The sequence below is a fragment of the Archocentrus centrarchus genome, chromosome 13 (genome assembly GCF_007364275.1).
Source record: "Archocentrus centrarchus isolate MPI-CPG fArcCen1 chromosome 13, fArcCen1, whole genome shotgun sequence".
Classification (NCBI taxonomy): domain Eukaryota; kingdom Metazoa; phylum Chordata; class Actinopteri; order Cichliformes; family Cichlidae; genus Archocentrus; species Archocentrus centrarchus.
This window is the reverse complement of record NC_044358.1, coordinates 22,494,102-22,511,778: the sequence shown is the minus strand read 5'-3', so window position 1 is coordinate 22,511,778 and position 17,677 is coordinate 22,494,102. Positions and strand designations below refer to the sequence as shown.

The following is a 17,677-nucleotide window of genomic DNA, read 5'->3' as shown; positions in this document are numbered from 1 at the left end:
GAGTTTAGATTTCTTATGTGATAATGTGACTGCACAATCTTTGGTCTTATAATTTTTGTTAAAGTGAATAAATGTCACATGTTGTAATGCTGCTCCAAAATTGCTTGAATTCATCTCAGAGCGAGCGAGCGAGCGAGCGAGAGAGAGAGAGAGAGCGAGAGAGAGAGAGAGAGAGAGAGAAAATTATCAGAACACACACACACACACACACTCAAAAAAAAAAAACCCTGACAGTTAACATGAACATCAGTGATTATTTCACGAGGATCAATTAAATAATTGAACAATGGTGAGTTCTTCTGACTCATTAATTTAAAAAGAAAAAACAAAGAAGAAAATAAAACGCAAAAACAAATAAACAAACAAACAAACAAAACAACCAAGAACAATCCTTTTAAACCTTGGTCTCTATAATTGTTTCCCTATTCCTGATAACTGTACAGGAGGGGATTTTTTCAGCAGCTGTTTTTACATCTTTAAATTGTTGTAAAGCCTGTCCAGTTGTTTGAACACTCTGGGTGACTGGCTGCTGCTGACACAAGCAGTTATACCTCATAGCTGTCACCAGTGATTCACCTCAGACAAGACATATAAGTGAAGCTGACCTTTTGACCGTACTGACGTCGGCAACATTTTTTGGTAACCTTCTGTTAAAGAAGAAAAACCCACAAAGATCAGTGAAATAACTTGAAACTGACAAAAGTAATAATAAATAAAAATCTACTGAAAATTTACTAATGACAATCTGACAATGCTTTTGAATTCAACAGCAATGTCAACATTATTTAAAAAAATACCAATGAAACTGGCGTGGACAAATATGATGGTACCCCTTAAAACCATTGAAAATAAGTTGACCATAGAGACTTATTAAACTAAGGTGTGTCCTGTAATGAGCCTCAAAGGTGTCTTCTAGCTTGTAATCAGTCTGCCTATTTAAAGGGTGAAAATCAGTCACTGTGCTGTTTGGGATCATGGTACCACACCAAACATGGACTGCAGAAAGCTAAGGAGAGAGTGCTGTCTCAGGAGATGAGAAAGAGAATTATTTACACACATGTCATTAAGGTTGTACAAGTAACAGTTGTACAAGTTTAAAGTCCACAAGACTGTAGCCAACCTCCCTGGACGTGACCGCAAGAAGAAAATTGATAATAAATTGAATTGACGGATAATACAAATGGTAACCAAAGGGCACAGAACAACTTCCAAAGAGATTAGACGTGAACTCCAAGGTCAAAGTAATTCAGTGATAGACTGTGCCATCTGTTGCTGTTTGAGCCAAATTGGACTTAAAGGAAGATAACCGAGGAGAACATCACTGTTGAAAGCAAATCATAAAACACAAAGCTTCTGGGAGAATGTCTTTTGGACAGACAAGACAATACTGGAGCTTTTTAGCAAATTACATCAACTCTATGTTTACAGATGCAAAAATCTATGTAGGATACAATGAAATCAGTGAAATCACTTGATTGCAGTGATTGCCTCAAAAGTATGTGCAACAAAATATTACGTTAATGGTATCATCATTTTTTGGTGGCGGGGGGGGGGGTCGAACCTACTCCATCTGTCATAAGGTGAGAGGCAGGTCACTAGCCTGTTGCAGGGCTAACACAGGAGGACAGACAACCATTCACACCTATGGGCAATTTAGAATCACCAATTAACCTAACCCGAGTAATTGCATATCATTGGACTGTGTGTGGGAGGAAGGTAAATTATATATTAGAATTCACTAATAAACAAAGGATACAATAAACAATAGCTGAATAATTCAATTATTGTAGAAGAAAAATATTATGGAAAGTTTGAAAATTAATTGCCAAAGAACACCAGTGAAATTTTATCACACCATCGACGTCTACACCAGAGCTACAGCTCTTCATCTCCTCCTCTCTGCTTCTCAGTCCTTTTCTTTTTATTCCACACACCCCAAAATTCATTAAATGATGGATAAAGCCATTTTAGTGGACCCTGAATTGAATAAGCAGAGGAAAATGGATGGATGGATGGATGGATGGATGAAACTGTGTGATAGAGCCTTATAGTCTGAATGCACCTTGCTAACTAAAATAGTTTCAGCTGATACTTTCAAACTCAGCTGTTTCTGGCTCCAGTAAACTAAGATGACGGGAGACAAAAATCCAAAGTCAAAGCTTTAAAGTAGTACTCCACAAACCAGTGGATGACATCATGGTGGCTATAATCATCTTTTATACAGTTTATGGTTATCGCACACATGTTCCTAAAGAAGTATGCAAATACTTCATGAAGACTTTATGATGTAATCATTAATCAGACTTCGCTTGGACTGTGTAACACGAACAACAGACATTCTTTTATTAAACACTGTGCTGATAGTGTTGTTGCAGCTGTGCCTACAGTTCCATGGTGGTTGATTCTGTGAATAGTTTTGAACGTATATTGTGGCATCACAGGAAGTTGAAGTAAGCAGGACGTTTTCACATGGTACTGATGACTTTAATTAATCCACATGCATTTGCCCTTCATCCTTTTCCTTTCATAGCATCATCTATATGAATATTGCTTATTTGATACTTATCTTTAATTTCATCCTTGTACTTTGTAACATCAGTGAAGTTTGATTTGTAACTCAGAAAAGTTTCACACTTTCTACATTATTAAATCTGATGAAAATTGGATCAAATGAGAAACATGCACTTCACCTTCACACAACGTTTAGTACTACATCTCTAATTGGACCTTTGCTGGTTTCTGCTTTCACTTTCCACATTTTCCTTCCTTTTTTTGTTCAGAGCCACATTATACTGTTCATTTATACTGCATATAGAACACTAAACATTAAAACATCATCTTTATAGATGTTCTGGCTATTAATTGTTATATGCCTTGCTTCTCAAAACTTTTGTGCATTCAGTAATACTTGTTGCATCTTGAAAATCATCTAATCTTGCATTCTAGCTAGATTCTAGTAAACCTAAGTATTTACATAATACTTTACCTAATACTAATCTGTTACTGCATGTGCCAGTTGCTGAAATTCATAATAATTGCCAATACTTAGTTCAGAACAAATATTAATATGAATTGCTCAAGATTTATGTGACTAAGGACTTTCGGGAAAGTTATTGGGAAATTTTGTTTCCTTTTTTTACTGGGCTTCAATAATGGCCAAACTAATGATGATGATGATAATGATGATGATGATGCAGTACATAGATGAGATTACAAATGCATGCACAAAAACAACAAACAAGAAAAGCTGTAGAAGGTAAATAAGAGCCCATCTGTTTCAGACATGAGTTTATTACCCATTAGATTGATTCCAATGGGACAGCTGCACCAGAGCATCATAAAGGAGACACATGGGATTAAACAGTGCAACAGATTGCTTCATCCTTCATCACAACAACAGGAGCAACAGGTGGCATATTGCATCAAGTGGAAATTAATAAGGTCTATATTAGTTAACATCTTTGTCACAACATGTAACTGTTACATGTTTATTCAATTAAGGCTTTGCTTTGAGCTCCCCCTCTCTCTTGCCTCTACCTTGTTTACTTTTTGAAGGTATTATCTAAGGTCTGCTGAACTTTGACATTCTTTGCCCTATAAGTAATCTAGATAATTTTCTTTCAAATATTTGGCCAAAATATAACACAAAAGAAAAAAACCTCACATTTATTGTATTGTATAATATTTGTGCAGATTTAATATAGCAGATTTTGATTAATAAGAGAGTTCTGGCTATGTGCTGGCAATCAGTGCCTGTGTTTAAAAGCTTAACTCAAAGCATTTTGCAATATTATGACATAACTTTTGAATCCACTGACAAATGTATTACACTGTGTTTACAGTAATGGTACATTATACCAGGCTTGCATGACACCAGAGAAGTAATTAAAGAATGAAAAAAAAATATATTCTAAAAGGCCCATTACATTCAACCTCTGCCGCATACTGCTTTGTACTAAAGGATATAAACTAAATGGTTCATTTTCTAATAGACTCAACTAAAATAAACAAGTTTAGTTGTGAAGCATTCAGGATTTGTTTGCTACAAATCAATAAGGTGACATAGCTATATATTATTATTATATTATTTTCGTATGCAGTGAAAACCTGGCCATCCAACTAACTGGAAAGCAAATTACATAGAAAATGCTGCAAAATTTGGGGAATAGTATTTGACCCATCCTGATTTCTCTATATTTCATGTGTACATCTGAAATGTTTAAGTGTAATTTAGTACCAACTGGGCCTGTGTGAACAAAAATATTGCTTACCTTAGTTACTAAATTAAAATAATACCAAACCATAAACTACCAAACTAGACTGATAACCTGTTGCAGATTCATTCAATCAAATAATTACTCAAACAGATTGTTTTCAAAAGACAAAGGTGTTTTCATGGTTTAAAATTTATAGGGGATTAAGTGGGAATTTATTTCAATTTCTCTAAATTCTTTATCCGCGACTCAACCTCTCAGGAACACACATTAGCTTCCATCTTCTTTTGAATGATAGTGGCCTCCATCAGAACATGTCTGATTGATAGTAAGGGATACTGCATCCTCTTGGATTCACTGGTCCCAGCTGCCAGCCAAGCTTAGATCCTGAGTCTGCCAGAGTTTGTTGGGAAGACATTTTGTGTAGGCTCCGAATAACTGTAAACAAAGAAAGACTGACATGCAGTTGCTTTCAAAACTTTCAGAATACAGAAAGAATAAAGAACAACTTAATTTTACAAAAGTGCCTTCTGAGTCTGCTTTTCTCTACATATTCTGCATTTTTGCAAAGCGTCAGCTTCACACCAATGGTTGGGAGGGTAGATGGGGGCTGACTTTTGACAAAGATAGATTTTCATCTGCAAAGCTCATAAATTTAACATACATTTGGTAAAGGACCATGCAGATCAGGCATTTTGGAACACTTGGAACACGTTTCTGACACCACACTGACACTATCATTTGAGTGATTATTAATAATGATTGGCACTGAAATAAACTGTAGAAAAAGGAAGTAACATTGTACATTCTCATATACTTTGAACATTTCTCGGTTGTCAGTCATGATTTCATACTGCGCAGATCCAAATTCACCACTTTATCATGAAGCAAAAAACTGAGCACATATAACTTTTCCACATATTCATGCTCATTGTACCTGTGTCATTTGACACAGCAGGGCCTGTAGAAAGTAATACCCAAATGCTGTTATGACAACATTCTGTGAGCAGAATGAAAAATCATGAATATTAAAAGTTAAATTTGGGGGTTAGCTGTATCTACAATGCACTTTGTCTTCTTCCTGATTAGCATATGATTTAATCAGTAATTGTTGTCTTTTTCTGTGTTTAACTGATTACTGGCCAAATATTAGACTTGCATCTTAATTTATGAAGAGCTCCTGGGGATCATTTAAACATATTTTATTGATAGTGGTGATCATGTAGGGACAGAGAACTCTGCTGAGCGTCCTGTATGCTAAAGCACACAACAGTTAGGATCACATTTGTTTTCGTCATCTCTTGTTTAAGGAAAACAGTAGTTGTTTTAATAGCCTTTGGGGTGGTGGTGGTGGTGGTGGGGGGGGGTTAAGCTGGGGCAATTGAAGTTTGATTTGAATACTCTGGTTACTCTGGTCTTTTTTTCTCATTTTTATTTTTATTAATTACCTTTTGCCTCTTAAAGCTTTTTAACAGTGTTTTGTTTTTCATTCTGTAGAGTAACTAAAACTAAACAAATTAAAAATTACAAAAAAAAAAAAAAAAGTGAGCAATATTCAGCAGCTGAAACCTTTCCAACAGATAGGTAGCTACTCTGCTATATACCATCCATCTATTCTCTTCCGCTTATCCTGTGGAGGGTTGCAGCGGGGAGGGGGGCAATTCCAGCTGTCACGGGGGGAGAGGCAGCATACAACCTGTACAGGTTGCCAGCCTGTCATAGGGCTAACACAGAGAGACAGACAAGCATTCACCACTATGGAATCACCAAATAACCTAACCCCATTAATTGCATGTCTTTGGACTGTGGGAGGAAACCCACGCATACACGGGGAGAACATGCAAACTCCACATGGAAAGGCCTTCATTTTTTTTACTTATACATAATCACAAGCAGACAACCAATGCACTTGGTTAAAAGAGTCTCTTAAATTGTGACAGATTATTCTGTTACACTGGTGCAGTGAGGAAGGTCCTGGGTTTGAATCCACTGGCCGGCTGGGACCATTCTGTGTGGAGTTTGCATGTTCTCCCTGGACTTGTGAGGTTTCTCTCCAGGTACTTCAGCTTTCTCCCACAGTCTAAAGACTCTAAAATGACCATAGAGTTGAGTGTGAATAATCTCTGTGTTTGCCCTGTGGCAACCTATTCAGGGTATCCTCTACCTTTCAACCTATGACAGCTGGGATAGGTCCACAGTCCCTGCATCTCCACATTCAAAAGAATGTACATGAGAAAATAGTTGATTTACAGAAGCAGGTGTAAAAACTTAAAGGTCCTTATATTGTTGGTCTCAGTAAACACTCTAAAATATATCATTTTTGGGAAACCAGGCTCTCTGTTATGACTGACCTTCTTAATTAAAAAAAATACAACAGTGAGAAGAACAAAATTGTTGCATTTACCAATGAGAATGGCCCGTTGTGTTGCCTACACCTAGTTTGCTGCAGAGAGGGAGCTATAAAACACATCCCTTAAAGAAGCATGCATGCCAAAGGCAAGGCTCTGAAATGACATCAGTGACATTTGTTTTCTTAACACTGTTTATTTGGGTGGTGTCATGTAGCACATGGCACAGCCTGGACCAGTGCGCTGAGCTGATTCAGAATTATGAAGAGACAAAGGCCTTTCCTGCATCATGTAAAAATGTTGCCATTTATGACACTGACAACTCAAAACTAACACAGACACGTGAGAGGTGAGTAAATTACTGGTAAATTACAATGTGATCTGTGTTCTGCACCCCCCTTCCCCCACATTCATTATACTGTATATGACTCAGAGTGATTTTCCCACAGATTTATCTTGTTAGCTTGTAAAGCACTGTGAATGGGAGTATAAATACCATAAAGGATAATTAGACTGCTTGTATGTGTCAATTACAATTTCAAGCCACTTTAATGTAATTAAAGGCAAAATAACAGGCTCACTGCTGTTTTATTATGTTTTCACATCTTGCTTCTCATAATCAAAGATATATTGCATTAATTTTGCATTTCCTGCTTAATCAAATACTAGCTAATCTCTTGTATGCCTACAGATAATGAGTGGATGGAAATTTAAACAATATTATGGCAATTAGGCTTTGTGAATGACAACTTGCTATTTAAAAATATTTGCAATTCTTTTCTTGCCTCTTTAGAGCTTTTGAAATGAGTGTTGAATCTGATAATATTTTTACACAAGAGAGGATCGTGAAAGAATTCACACTCTGTTCTCCTCTGCCTTTGAACTGCATGGTCAACCTGCCGCAAGACTATAAGGACACTGTGAAAGCAGATGAGGGAAGCAGACATGTCTGCAAATGTAAAACTCTGCAGTTCTTGGTATATTTCCTGTTCAAGACCAACTGTGTTCTACATATGATGGAGGTAACTGCCAGATATACAATACCAAAAATAAAATGAATTTAGAACATTGCAACAATCATTGCTGTTTTTGAAGCTGCATTTATGCTCATGCCAGTTTAGTATAAATGTTCTGATAATCCTGTGTTATTTTTGTTATTGTCCTTCATACAGATAGAATCTGGTAATTACAGCACAAACTTAAATTGTAGAAATATCTGCCCATTTGCTCTTCTGAGATCTCTGGTACATTGCACCCACATTATAACCCTTGTCCTAGTGTACCACTGGAAAACAATGGATTGAATATGCATCTGTAAGATGCAAGGTTCTGTATATGGAGAACAGAGATCCAGATTTCCAAAGTTCATTATTTAATTCTGCCGGACAACAAAATGAGCCAAGAAGCCTTTGAAAGAGTAAAAAGAGCTTATATCGGGATCCGCTGCGTTAAGCTGTGTTTGCAGGCGTATTATGCAAGAGTCGTGTTATTAATGCTATCATCAGTGCTCACCTCTGCTGGCAGAACTGTTTAGCCACAAGTATTGAAGCCATGGCGCAAAAAAAGGATCTGTAATGAGTGTGCTATAACAGATTATTTATTTATTTTTTAAAATTTCATCAACAGATGCCATCCAAGGTCTATTCAACACACTGTCCAAAAGAAGTACTTGCAACACCAGCAGGTAATAAATAAATAAACAAGTTCTTTAATATGAGAGGACCCTGCCTGAGTAGTTGAATAATAATGTATAACCCTCTTTTTACACAGATGGCATCAGGGTCACTGTTTGCACAGGCAAAATTGTGCAGGCAACAGATTCCAGCAGATGGGTGGGCAGAATTTTTCAAGTGGCTCTGTTAATATTGCAATATACATGGCAAATATAAAAATATCATCAAACAGAGTCAGCCTGCATCATAACTGTAACTTTTTGCCATCATTCAGCATCTACCAGCCGTCTGAGTGGCGTGTAATAGCTGTCTACGTGTCCTGTGTAGTAGGGAGAACTGTACATGTGTTAATTATCTTCAGGGCAGCTCATGCTTTTATGAAATGGATATTTCCAGCACAGCATCGATTAAGGGCCCTACCTGTTGCTGTGTTGCTCATCTGGCTGATCTTTATTGTTCTTTTCCTAAATAATAACATGAAAAATCTGCTTAAAGACTTGCTTATTGGGGGATTATGTGGTGTGTTAAGTCATGTAGCGCTACCTGGCACTTTGCTCTGTGTATTACTCTCCTATCCAACTTTGTTAAAATCCATCCTGAGCAAAATTACTTTCTTGAATGTCCTTTTTTATGTGCAACTGGTCACCTGCCAACAGAATTCCAGGATACCAACAAAGTATGTACTAATTGTTAAGCTCGGTAGGTTAATGTGAAGGTAATTAATTTTCAAGCATCCATTTCTCCTTCACTAAAGCTGTCATATGAAAATGTGAAAATGAAATTAAAATTCATATTAATGTAGATGAAAAATGTAAAATAAAATCATCAGTCTGTGCTCTGTCACCTTTCATGTTCTTTTTCTTTTTGCTTGTTTACTCCTTGTGACAAGAAACATTTGTCCACAGGAGTGGGAAGAAAGTCTCCTATAAAAATTAATAGACATTGCTTTTGTAATTTTTTAAAAACATTATTTAGTTTTTATTGTTTATTTATTTTTATTTATTTATTTCTGTGAATTAATTCCTATAAAATTCACAGCAATCACACTGAAAGTAATACAACAAATTATCTGAAATTATCAATTCACAACGCATTCTCCAAAATGCTAACGTGCCTAATTGTGTAACTAGCCCAAATTTAAATGTAATAAGTTTGAATGATAGCATCTAAATTTTCATTACATGTATGCCATACACAGAAAAGCAAGATATGTGAGTAAGTAAATAAATAAATAAATAAATACCCTGTAGAAATTAAACATGCCATTACTTTCCTGAGGTCTCATTTAATATGCAAAGTGGTACAATGGCTGCATGTTGTACGATACAATTAAACCGATTACAACACTTTTTAATATTGTGTTGTTTATTGCAGTAACAAGTATATTAATATTTTTACACAGGAGTCACATCACTTTTCAGATAAGCCATAGCATCATCACAGTCATACTCATGCCATGAGATCAGTACTTTGCAAACCTAAGCTGTCCAGTTCAATGCTAGCTTTGACGTCACAATATTTTTTTTTTCTTTTTTATCTTCTTTATTTATTTATTTTTTTATTACATATTAAGTAGGTTCGGCCTCCATCTTGTCCTTTCCCTTCTGTCACACCACAACCTGCATTCTTCCCTCACTCCAAACCTTGTATCTGGTCTTCCACATTTCTTCCTCCTGGCAGCTCTGCTATCAATATCCTTTGGCAATACATCCGGTATCCCTCCTCTGCACATGTCCAGACTATCTTAGCTTTTCCTCTCTAACTTTATCTCCTGACCACTTAACCTAAGCAGTCCCTCTGATGTACTCATTTCTAATCTGTCTGTCCATCCTGGGCACTCCAAGTAAAATGAATTGTCTGCTCAGCCTCCTTTTTGTCAGTGCTAATAAAGGATTTACATATCAGTTTATTTTTTAGTAAGTGACCCTGAACAATGCAGTGAACCTAGCTGCTTTTACAACAAATGGTGCCAGGCACAACAAACTCCACCCCCAGCAGATGTTTTAGCTAATTTGAAGTTGTCCATCTCACAAAGATGTCACTCTCAAAACACTGAATAACTGAGATAACAGGTCCCATTGTCCATGCACATAATTTTCCAATGTAGAACTAAATAAATGTAATTTTAGGGTCATTTTAATTTTTTGTAAAGCTTTATTTCTATGAGAAAAATATGTGATTAATCAAGTGGGCGATAACAGGAGAACTGAATGATTGAATTTCAAAAACTGTGTCATATACTCGCCTATCTTGGTCATATCCAGATGAATGTTACTGTCCATGGACAAAAGTGATATGCTTCTTTACTACAAGAAATTCTTTTTTTTTTTTTTTTTTTTTTTTTTTTTTTTAGGTGAGATATGGCCAAAAATATGTGTTAAATGGAATTTCCCATGTTAATTTCAAGTAGCCTGCAAATCCAGAATCTGGATCAGATCCAGATGTGTTGGATTTGGCACTAGTTTCTTGGCCCTCCACAACTGTGTATCATATATCAGATGAATCCAGTTTTGAGGAAGATATGATTTTTTTTTTTTGTTGTGTTGACCTATGTTAAAGATGGGGATTTGTTTGTTAACAAACAGACAAACATACCAAAACCAATTACCATTCCCCTGCCAGTGGTGGGGTAATTAGGTTCTGTCTGAGTGTGTCTGAGTGTGTGTGTGTGTGTCTGTTTGAATGACAAGTAAAAAAGTAATGTGCTATATAGATGCAAATGTTGTTTAAATATGACGAAAGCACCAGCATCATCTATCTAGTCATTTTCTTCCACTTATCCAATCAGCATCATGGGTGGGACTGGAGTCTATCCCAGCTGCGATAGGGCAAAAGCCAGGGTACACCCTGGACAGGTCGCCAGTCTATCACAGAGGTAAGACAGAGAGACAGACAACCATTCATGCATGTCTTTGGACTGTGGGAGGGAGCTGGAGTACCCAGAGAAAACCCACACAGAACATGCAAACTCCACACAGAAAAGTCCCGGCCAAATGGATTTGAACCCAGGACCTTCTTCCTGTGAGGCAACAGTGCTAACCACGGAATTAGTCATGGAAATAGCTAATGGACTAACTGTTCTAGCCATCCCATTTAGCAATTCAGGGACGTGTTTGGTCCTTGGAAAGAAAGCAATGCAAGCATTAGCCACATGGTGCTATGTAAGGCTGGCCACCTGGATTTTTCTGTGCTGCTGTTTGTGATAGCTTTGTGCTGCTAAGGAGGCCTTTCTAAGAAGTGTGTACTTGTACAAAGGTCATTTTGCCTTGATATTCACGCTCTGTCCAACAGAATATGAAAGAACACTGCAGTGAAATGCGAGAGCTGATCTTTCACCCGCACCAACTACAGGGGCCTGGCTATCTTCAGGATTTTCAAGGGTAAGTTTTTTAAAGACATTATCTAAAGGTATTTAATTAATTGAGTTATATAAAACACCAATGTGCATTGGTAACGGGAAGTGATACTAAAATAACACAGTGAGAGCCAATACCAACGTGAGAGCACCACCCAATGAGGAGAACAGCAATCAGGGACATAACATTTTCTAGGCAATATATGCAACATCTAAACAATTATTAATACAAACTTTAGATAAGGATAGTGTTACGCTTAATGTAACATGAGGTACAGACATGAGATGTTCTGTATGTCAAACAGGTGAAGGTTTATAGAAATGGACTCAAAAAGAAAATAAAAGCATCTGTGGGGTCTATAAATAAAACATAAGAACAAAACACACAAACCCACAACTTGTGTTTATTTCATAAATGAAATATTTTTTTTATTGGTCTACTTGACTTAGCTGTCAATTTTTCCACCCAACAGAGACATTGGAAACAATTTCATTGCTTCTGTTTCAACATTGCAGATATCAACAGCACAACACTTGCATGTTATAATTAACCAAACACCTGCGTATGATGACCTGTTTCCATATTAGATAGTTACTATATTCTGTGAATTATTTGAATTTGATGTCTGATGTGTCAGTGTGTTGGATAGATTAACTTTTTGTAGAGAATACATGCAATTTTAATTTATGTGGTTACATGTGGTACTGGATATAGAAAGAGCTTATTTGTCACATACATATACATGCAGTGAGATTCATTCTCTGCATTTAACCCATCACACACATGGAGTATGTAGTACACACAGCACAGCATGGAGCAGGGGGCAGCCAAGGGGCGCCGGGGTGCCAACCTGGGGGGGTGGGCTTGCTCAGGGACCCACAGTGATGCCAGCCCGAGGATTTGAACCAGGGTCCTCTCAGTGATGAACCTCTTCTTCTCCCCTAGGCCACCACTCCCCTATGTGAACTTTATTTTTAAACAATCACCTCTTCTTGTTGTACTCGGGTTGCTGCCTTGGGGGAAATTAAACCTTCCATGACAATAGCATGTTTCCTTCATCCAACTCCATCCAGCATCCAACAATTATAAAAGCGCTATCCTCATCTGAGTTTGTGCAGCGTAAACATGCAGAGGACTATTGCTGTTTTTCTGTCAGTACACTACCTGAGCATAGTTTTTGCCTGTGAAGCTGCTTGGCAAATTTGACATGCCGAGTTTCTTTAAGCCAGGGAGATGTAATGATAGGGGGATTTTTCCAGTTTTCAACAAAGAGATCGGCGCACTTATACTTTTGAGAGTGAGCCTCCTGGATGACTGTTGGCAGTGTAAGCTTTCATATATTGAACTTTTCCATGCATGTTCTTGATGCTTAATTCTAAAGCTTTACAGTTAGATGCAAATTCGCAACAGCCACAATAACCGCATCTTGTTTTAGATTTGACCTGCGAGCTTTTCGATGGACCCAGACAATGATATTTGATACTGAAAGAAATCAACAATGATCCCACTCTCCTTCCAAATATATCTCTTGGCTATATGACCTTAACTCATGTTCGTCTCCCACTAATACTTACGTGCAGCACTACACTTGCTAGTAGACCACAGGGGATAAAAGAGACTTCTGTTCTCCCACAATATCTGCTGTCATAGCAGAGGCTGATCATCTCAGTCCATAGCTGTGGCTGGAACTCTTGGACCATTTCAAGTGCCTGTTGTAAGAGATAATATGGCTTATGATGCTCTGTTTGTTTGATAATTTTGTACTATTTTCCATGACATTTTCTTCACATTTCATTTGGTGTTCTTTTCTCTCTGTAGGTAAGTTATTTCTCGACATGTGCTTGCCTGAGTGACAGAGCTAAATATCCTACATTTTTTAGATACAATCCCCAGTGACTACTTTCAGGCAAAAGCTTTGGCTGCACTGGGTCAAACATTTGGATGGCAGTGGATTGGAGCCATACAGGCAGACAATGATTATGGCGTAATGGAATTCTTGCTTTTACTAAGGAGCTTGAAAAGCTTGGGGTTTGTGTTGCTTTGTTGGGTCAGTTCTACGTACGTACACTAGAGATAAGTTTCTGGAAGTTGTGGAATGATCAAACAGTCAACTTGTCAAAGTAATTCTAGCTTTTGCTCCTGAGGGTGACTTTTATCCTTTGATGAAAGAAAGTTGTGAATCAGACATTACAGGAATACAGTGGCTTGGTAGTGAGGCATGGATAACAGCAGCTCAGCCCTCCACCCCTGAAATCTACGCAGCTTTTGGTGGAGCCCTTGGATTTGCAATGCAGAAGATGACTATTCCTAATTTTAAACAGTTTCTTACAGGTATTAGTCCCTTATACAGATCCATATGCACCTTTTGTGAGGGAATTCTGGGAGATTATGGTGGGGTTGCACACCTGTTTTACCTGGAGTGCAGACAAATGCTGAGGCAACAAATATAAGATGCACAGGCAATGAAACATTAGTGAATTCCCAGGATGCTTTCTTCGATGTCACACAACTCAGAGAGACACTATAATGTGGTATAAAGCAGTTTATGCTATCGCACATGCCCTTATCAGCTGGTATTTTGCCAACCAGTTGGGGCAAAAACAGTGAAGCATGTTTGAATCTTCAGAAATTCAGCCCAAGGAGGTTGAAAATTATTCAGTTGAAATTTCTACTCTCTCTGACTGACTGAAATAAATGACTGAGCATTTATAAGTATCTAATGAATATTCTCTTCCTTGTTCAGGTCAGTAATAGCTTACAAAGGGTGAATTTCACAAATCAATTTGGGGATAAGGTGTTTTTTGATGAGAATGGTGACCCTCCTGCTTCTTATGATATTATTAACTGGCAGATGATAAATGGAAAAGTGCAACATGTGACACTGGGTAATTTTACATCTGCTGCAAATGAAAATTTCAAGCTCAGCATCCAGGAGGAGAAGATAATATGGAGGACAGGGAAAATGGTAATTATGATGCCTTTTTTTCATGCAGTACAGTTACAATTTGTCCACTGTGTGTTCTCTTGAATGATGAGCACTATAGCTGCATCACTGTTACAATATTTAAACATCTCTTTTCTCTCAGGTGCCGACATCAGTATGTTCTAATGTGTGTCCAGTTGGAACCAGAAAAGCTCAAATTAAGGGAAAACCTACATGTTGTTTTGACTGTGTACCCTGTGCTGATGGAACAATAGCCAACTCAACAGGTAGACAGACCAATATAAAAAGTGTGTATTCTATACTAAAAAAAAAGCAAACAAACAAACAAAGGAAACCTAAAATTAAACCATGAAACATATGTTATCGTCTATTCTATGTGTGTCGGGCAGACACACATAGAATGGATCCAGTCTCCTGGAGAGGGGCTGGACTGTCTTCCATTCTGGATATGCGCTCTGTGAGAGGCGGCGAGCTGGTGGGTATCCTTGTATCCCCTCGGGTTGCTGCCTGTAAGTCGGTGAGTTGCTCAAGGGTGCTTTGCCTGGTGACTCCATCTTCCTACTGGGAGTCTTCAATGCTCATGTCGACAATGACAGTGAGACCTGGAGGGGCGTGATTGCTTGGAACAGCCTGCCCTATCTGAACCTGAGTAGTATTCTGTTATTGGATTCCTGTGCAAACCAGCTCGTCCATAACAATCACCATGTTCAAACTTAAGGATGTCCATAAGTGCATGTGACACCAGGACACCCTAGGACGCGGGTTAATTGATTTTGTATTCATATTATGAGATCTCTGGCTGTATGTGCTGGACACTTAGGTGAAGAGAGAAGCTGAGCTGTCAACTAATCACCACCTGGTGGTGAGTTGGGGCAGGTGGTGGGGGTGGATGCTGGACAAATCTGGCACACCTAAATGAGAGTGCGCTGGGAACATGTGGCAAAGGCCCCAGTCCACAAGATCTTCAACTCCCATCTCCAGCAGAACTTTGACAGCACTCCAAGGGAGGCTGAGGATATAGAATCCAAATGACTATGCCAGGGTGCTGGAAAGGAGAGTTCATCCATTAGTCAAACTTCAGATCCAAGGAACGTCGGACAAGCTCTTTATCCCCTCAAGGATATTTGAGTGTGCGTGGGAGTTTACCCACCTAGCCTATGTGTTTTGTGGACTTGGAGAAGACGTTCAACCTCGACCCTCATTGCATCCTGTGTGGGTGCTGCAGAAGTATGTGGTGTCTGGTCCATTGTTATGGGCCATTCAGTCCCTGTACAACTGCAGCGAGAGTTTGCCGGCAATAAAACTGACTTGCTTCTGATTCGGTGTTGGACTCCGCCAGGGCTGCCCTTTGTCACTGATTCTGTTCATAATTTTTATGGACATAATTTCTGGGCACAGGCAAATGTCTGTAGGCTTCCACCTTGTTATCCTCAGAATCTCATCTCTGCTTTTTGCAGATGATGTGATCCTGTTGGCTTCATCAGGTAGTGGCCTCCAGTTCACACTGGAGCAGTTTACAGCCAAGTGTGAAGAGTCAGGTATGAGAATTAGCACCTCTTAGTCCTCAGCGCACTCCGGCTCAGGAATGAGTTGTGCCCCAAGTGGAGGAGTTTAAGTATCCTGGAGTCTTGTGAGTGAGGGGTGAGGGGAGTGAGGGGGAGATGGGAGTGCTAGATAGACAGATGGATTGGGGCTGCTGCTGCAGTGTTGCAGATGCTGTTGATTTACCGGTCAATCTAAGTCCCTACCTTCACCGATGGTCATGAGCTTTGGGTGGTAACTGAAAGAAAGAGATCGCAGATACAACCAGTGGAAATGAGCTTCCTCTGAATGCGGCTGGCCTTTCCCTTAGAAATAAGATGTAGAGTGCAGTCATTTGGGAGGGGGCTTAAAGTAGAGGCACTACTCCTTCACACTGAAAGGAGTCCGTTGAGGTGGCCTGAGAATGCCTCAGTGTTGCCCCAGATAAGCTGGAGGAAGTGACTGTGGAAAGGGGGCTGTCTGTTTAGGCTTCTATCCCCATGACCTGGGCCTGAATGAATGAATGGGTATTCAGCTTTTTTGTATGTTTCAGGCTTTTTGTCAATGCCATGTCTATCACTCACCCTTTCTGTTATTCCTCAACAGGTGCAGCAGACTGCACACCTTGTCCACGGGAGTACTGGTCCAATGACAGAAAAGATGAGTGCATTCCTAAAAAAATTGAGTTTCTGAATTATCAGGAGCCCATGGGAATAGCACTAACAGTTGTATCTCTGTTTGGGGCCTCTCTCTCCTTGGCCACAATGGTGATTTTTATCCACTTCAGAGAAACTCCTGTGATAAAAGCCAGCAACTTTGAGCTGAGTTGTTTCTTATTGTTTTCTCTTTTTCTATGTTTTCTTTGCCCTCTCACTTTCCTTGGTAGACCAACAGTCTGGACATGCATGCTGCGCCACACCACTTTTGGTGTGACATTTGCACTTTGCATTTCTTGTATCTTGGGAAAAACCATCGTTGTTGTTACAGCTTTCAAAGCCACATTTCCTGGCAACAACACAGCTGGAACGTTTGGTCATGCACAGCAAAGAATTATTGTTTGTTCCTGCACTTTGATTCAAATAGTAATATGTGTATTGTGGCTGATATTAAACCCACCTTACCCAGATATGGTGTTCACATACAGCAATAAGATGATTGTTTTGGAATGCAACACAGGCTCTGAGGTTGCTTTTTATGCAGTGTTGGGATACATAGGGATCCTTGCAATAATCTGTTTGGTCCTGGCATTTATGGCAAGAAAATGCCTGATAACTTTAATGAAGCCAAATTTATCACATTCAGCATGCTGATATTCTGTGCTGTGTGGATTACATTCATCCCAGCATATATCAGCTCTCCTGGAAAGTTTACTGTAGCTGTGGAAATATTTGCAATTTTGTCTTCAGCATTTGGTTTATTGATTTGCATTTTTGCACCTAAGTGTTACATAATATTGATTAAGCCAGAAAATAATACCAAGAAACATGTTATGGGAAAAAGTATTAAGTAAAAACATACTACAAAAAATAATACAATTTTGTTTTAAAATACCTCACTTAACATTCTGTGACACTGCATATAACAGAGTTTTTGTCTATAGAGATTAACTTATGAATGCATT

General features: G+C 38.6%; 1 pseudogene; it reads left to right on the top strand.

The window, feature by feature from the left end:
• Positions 1–11,550: 11,550 nt before the first annotated feature.
• LOC115790461 (extracellular calcium-sensing receptor-like) lies at positions 11,551–17,566 on the top strand (annotated as a pseudogene).
• The last annotated feature ends 111 nt before the right edge of the window (positions 17,567–17,677 follow it).